This window comes from Capsicum annuum, chromosome 6, assembly GCF_002878395.1.
Source record: "Capsicum annuum cultivar UCD-10X-F1 chromosome 6, UCD10Xv1.1, whole genome shotgun sequence".
NCBI lineage: Eukaryota > Viridiplantae > Streptophyta > Magnoliopsida > Solanales > Solanaceae > Capsicum > Capsicum annuum.
Genome location: NC_061116.1, coordinates 69131741 through 69137889, shown reverse-complemented (window position 1 = coordinate 69137889; position 6149 = coordinate 69131741). Strand labels below are relative to the sequence as shown.

The following is a 6149-nucleotide window of genomic DNA, read 5'->3' as shown; positions in this document are numbered from 1 at the left end:
CGTGAATTAATTTTGATCATCACTTTACATGTTCATTTTGAAATTTCATAATTAACCAAACATATAAACATCGATGGAGAGTTAATACATGTCATCAATTACTGCAAATTTTATCCAGTATGTTCCTAATAAATTTCTCCAATATGGAGAAAGACCTAAAGCTGATAAGTAAATTTATAATCTCACTTGTAAATAAGCATGGAGATCGAAGAAATTAATTCTTGTCACCACTTGATCACGGACAATCGATACATGATATAATAAAAATATCAATTACTTAAACAAATAGGCCGCTTGGAGAAAGCTCTTGTTAGTCATAATTCTCAATTCATGTATAGTACAATTTCACATGAGAATAAAATAAGAATACCTAATAATCTCAAATAGATAGTAAAAACTATTCATTAATAATGAATTCATATTCAAATAACATAACATGAACGTGAAATAAATTAAAGTAATCTAGTATTGACTATTATGATTCACAATACACCACATATATATTTATGAATGTTATATTTATTCATTTAATAAATCAAAACTAAAGTTAACTCAGACGGAGAATATACTTATAAATTTAAATCAAGTGAATATCGTTGTTGTCATCCTTAGTTGTATTGATTCAACACGTAACTCAGATGTTGTTTGTTGTTGTTGCTGCATTGTTCTTGTTGACGGTGTTATTTGATGTTGTTGTATTATTCTTGTTGATGGTGTTATTTGATGTTGATGTAGTACATTGTTGTTGTTTTTTGCTGATGTTTAGAGCGAAAATGATTTATAAGTGTGTAAGGGATTGGGCTAGTTTGGGTCAAACAATTATGGCCTTGGGCGGGTCGGGTAGGCTAGTAGGTTAGGAATTTAGGCTAAGCTAATTGTTAAATAGGGTAGTGATTAGGTTATTTATTAAATAGTCTAAATTTCTAGGATTTTAGTCAATTCTATTTAAATTCTAGCCAAATTTACAGATACATTGGCCAAATACATAGTACTTGTGGTCAAATTTATTTCAATTATGATCAAATTCAATAAATCAAATAAATTGAATCGCAATTCAATGTGAATTAACAATTGATTTAATCCTGAACTTCTAGAATTAATAAAATCAAATAAATATTTTTTAAATAAGTTATTTTAAAAAAATAAATTCTATTTAAATTAAGATTTAACTATTTGAATAGTTTCTTAATTAAACCCAATTTTTGATAAGATAAATATTTAAGTAACAAAAATTATACGATCTTGAGTATCTGAATACAGAAGCATATAATTGTCACTCAAATAACAAAATTGACCCAAAAATAATTTTAGAAAGTCTTTATTTGAATAAAATAAATATCTTGACTTGATTTAGAACTTAAGAAACTCGGAATTAAACTAAGGCATGGAGGGAAAATAATTGGGTGTCAGTAATTTCACGACTCGATTTCTCAAGTCATGCTGGTGCCTTCCTTATCACGCCAGTAGGCAAGCCAAGCCATAACTCAAAACGATAGGCAACGGGTTAACGGGCAGAATCAGAAAAGACCACATTTAATGATAACAGTAATAATAGTAAGCAGAAAACAGAAAGGAAACATATAAAGTATATCAAAATGAGAGAAGGAAAAGGACCAAAAATATACAACTAAATCCCTCCCAAGACCTAGTAAGGTCGGTACTAAAGTCACTACTAAAATATACCCAGAGTAATAGAAAGAACTCAAAACATGCACAACCTATACAAGCAGTCTCGAGTACAAAAGACTAAACTGAAACTGATAGAAGAGGATCAGCCTCGGATCACAGCAAGCTCACCGTGCACCAGATCAGTACTGGAAAGTAGAAATCACGTTAATGTCGGTCGCTAGTACTCAAATCTACATCAGGAAAAAGATATGGAAGTATAATATGAGTACCAAAGCAATGGGTCAGAAGGCATCATCGGTCGACTGAGCTCAATATAGAAAAAGGATAACTAAAATGCAAAGGTATAGTCTAAGTCAATGGTAAATAGGGACTGAAAGGTAAACAACTATCGGGCTACACAAATATGATATAGGAATAATTAAAAGTGATATAGAAATATAAATAACGTATTAATAAGCGACAAACAAAACATAACCTAATTGGGCCCTATAAGCCCGCCAGGCATACTTAAGAAGATAATTAACTCAACTGTACCCCCGTAAGCCAGTGGAACACACAAGAAGTATTCACAAAAAAAATAAACATAAATATTCTATAACTGAACCAATCCCAAGAAATTATAGTAGTTGTTCAAATATGCGCTGGCTTGAACGGGCACCAATGGGTAGTAATGAGAGGCCAAACGCTGGGCTTGAACTGATAGTGGTGGATAATAACAAGAGGTCATATGACGGATTTGAATCAGAAATAGTGGGTAATAACAAGAGGCCATATATATGATACACAACAGAACTCATAATCAGATACCGAACATGAACCAAAACTTAGAGAAGCCACAACTCCTAGAACAACAATAAGCAGTACCAGAACTCCCAACTTATCACAACCAGATGCCAGATTCGAACTAAAACTCACAGTAATCATACCCAACAATAAAATTAAAATCCAAATCATACCGTAGACGATGCCACAACATGAAAAATTTCACAATAAATAATAGAAATAAATTATATTTCTAATCCTAAATCATAGTTAAAATACATTTAAAAACCATTTGTATAGCTTAATTAAAAAGAGATGATTCAAAGGTTTCACAACTTAAATACCATATCCTAAGCTAATAAATACTACATTATACTAAAAGATAACGAAGTTGAAATTTACTAGATCAGGGTCTTAACCAGATAATTAGGGCATGATATCTATATTAAATGATACGCAAACTACAACTACCTGTCCAAAACTAGCATAATAACACATAATTACCTTAAATATTGTCAAACTAAAGATATGGTAAGCCTAGCCTACCTATACGCCAAAGCTAAAATATTTCTCCAAGAAGCCTCTGGATAGTGCCACTAGAACTCGATCTTGAATAACTTGATGCAGATAATTAATTTTCTTTCGGTGATCAATAATAACGTCAAAATATTTTCTCCCACCTAAGCTTACTTAATTGATATGCATATATATATATATATGCGTGTATATATATATATATATATATATATATATATATATAAATATGCGTATATATATATGTATATATATGTGTGTATTTATATCATACTAGGGGGGATTTTCCCTCTATCATTTAAAGATAAAAGTTGTTAAGATGAACTCAAAGAAAGGATATGCCAAAAGTCAACAATATCAACAAGTCACTGAAAGTTGCGACATTTTGATTCCAAATTGGCATAAAATTTCTCATACTGACTATTAATTTAATCAATGAGTAGATATCCATGAAATGAGTTAACATTATCTAATTACACATGTTCCTACCACAATTTTCTACTTCCACGTGGAGGATGTGGTGTCTAAACTATATTCTACTTAATCCATATATGTGGATGGGATCCAAGTCACAAATGCTCTCAGATATTGTGTAAGTTTGAGATAAAATAAATACAACATTTTGGAATATATCATAATTAATAGAAAATTGTTTCCAATAAAATTTATATTATATAATAACAATATTTTAACATATCTAAATTTACTATCTCCGCTTAAAGTATCAATAGATTATAAAAGTTATTATAAAGTAATATGAATATATCATAACTAAAGAATTTTATCAATGTCGAAAGCATTTTAGAAAGATAATAAATTATATTTCTACCAAATGATAATTTAGATTAAATATTTCACAATATATTTGGTATCACTAAAATTATCAAATGAGTCATCCGAAAATCGAACTGTCAGTCCCAACAAGTCATAAATAACTTGGGGCAGTTATAGAAAAGCTCTAAATACTGAAAATACATGAAAACATGAAAAATGACCATGAGAGTCATTACAAACAAGCTCTATAATACCATTGCAGTATATTTATACATTGTCATAATATTATTCATGAGGCATGCTTCAATACTTCTGTTAGACCTCCATGATGTTGTCACAACATAACTATATATTTTTATGGTATCATTGATATTTGTTTCATTCTTTAATCATACCATCACAATATATTAATCTACTGTTATGATATTATTGAGGTTTACTTCAGTGAAATCTTCATGATACCATCACAATATATAAATATTTTCCATGGCATCATTGAGGTTTACTATAGTTCTTCAGTGAGACATCCATGAGACCATCACAGTATATCTATATACTTTCATGATATCATTCATAAGGTTTGCTTCAATCCTTTTATAAGACTTCCATGATGTTGTCACAATGTAGCTATATATTTTTGGTTAGTGTGATTTGCTTCACTCATTCATTATAGTATATTTATGTAATTTCATAATATTATTGAGGTTTTCTTCAGTCGTCAATAATACCATCACAATATATGAATTTATTGTGGTGTTATCATAAAGGATTGTTTTAGTTCTTCAATGAGACACTACTTAGTCATTCTTAATTATTTATTTTTGTGATTTATTTATTAATTTTTTATGTTTTTTAATTAGCCTAAAAGTAGTGAGATCAGTTTTAACCTTATATTTTATTTTATTTTAAAAAGAAACTATATAAAGAAGATAATCTTAAAAAATAGAGTCATATTTTGTTATCAATTTCTATTTGTATCAAAAAAATAAAAAAAAATATTTCTATTAACTTGAATTTTAATAAATAAGCTATTCATTTTAATGTAAATTTTTAAGTACTTTTTACTATTATCTAATTAATTATTTTCTATAGTTTTATAAGTCTAAAAATAATTATCTTATATTTTTATTTTTAAAAAAAAATAAAAAGACAAAATAAAAAAGAAAAGAAAGAGACAAAATAGAATTTAAAACAAAAAGATAACTAGGACCCACTAAGGACACCATTTTTATTGTGGATTGAATGATAACAGAAATGTTTTGTTGGAGTATTGCTAAAGCAGGGGTAATGACCCATAAGTTTTTTAATTTACACTTTGATCCAATGTAACCCCTAATATAACTATAAAAGAAGGGGAAAAATTCCCCCGTTTCTCTCTCTTAGCATTTTTATTATTGTTTTCGCTCTCTTCGCTTTATTATTTATTTGTTGTTCACTGTTGCTTGTTGCTGCTTTACTTGCTTTATTTTTCAACATCTTCTTCATTATCATCATCTTTTTTTTCATTATCATCACTTCTTTGTTCATCATCACCATCCGCTTCTTGTTGACCAAATTTTTAGTTTAAATTTTGTTCGTATATCATTTGGGCATTACTTCTAAGGAGATTTTGGTAAGCTATATTATGATTTTTGGTTGAATCTCTCATCTGGGTACACTGTTTCTTGTGTTTTTTCAACAATGGATAGGACCTGAACATGAATCTAATAGATGGGTCATCTTTTACAATAGGTGAATCACCTATTGCAATAAAGTAGTTATTTGTTGAATAGATGACACATCTGTTGGATTCATGTTACAGGTTATATATAGTGCTGCAACATGAATCTAACAGATGAGTCATCAGTTGGAACCCAAAATTGACTCCAACAAGTTAGTCATTTGTTGCAACAGATTATCCATCTGTTTCATTATATTACTCACCTGCTTGAATCAGGTTCAGGTTCTATAGTACTGTAAGACCTATCCCAATAGGTTAGTCATTTCTTACGATAGATGGATAATCTGTTGTAACAAATGAGTCACTTGTTCCAACAGATGACTCATCTATTGGAATCATCTTCAGGTTCTATAGTACTATAACATGAATCCCAATAGGTGAGTCATCTGTAGCAAGAGATCACTCTTCTGTTATAACGGGTTGCTAACTTGTTGCAATAAAATACCCTGTCCACATGCTATGGCAGCGCTTTGAGCCCAATATTGTGCACAATACGGAACTCAAAATTATGAGCACTTGTCTCTATATTATTTCGTGGAAAGATATATAATGAGAATATCAATTTGGTCCTTCCTGAAGAATCTTGAGTTGTTCCTGTAGAGATTTTGTAGAGATTAATAACTCCTCCATATATTGACCCAAGCACTATCAAACTGGAAAGAAGACGATATAAGAGGAGGCATGGAATCGGAGAATCATTTCCATCAAGAAAAAATAAGTGCTTTGTATA

General features: G+C 29.7%; 1 long non-coding RNA gene across 1 annotated transcript; it reads right to left on the bottom strand.

The window, feature by feature from the left end:
- Nucleotides 1-1586: 1586 nt before the first annotated feature.
- Nucleotides 1587-3305, bottom strand: LOC124899416. The gene is made up of 2 exons (XR_007056888.1): nt 2938-3305; nt 1587-1859 (listed from the first exon to the last, which is right to left on the bottom strand). It is a non-coding gene; the product is annotated as an uncharacterized LOC124899416 (long non-coding RNA).
- Between the last annotated feature and the right edge of the window lie 2844 nt (nt 3306-6149).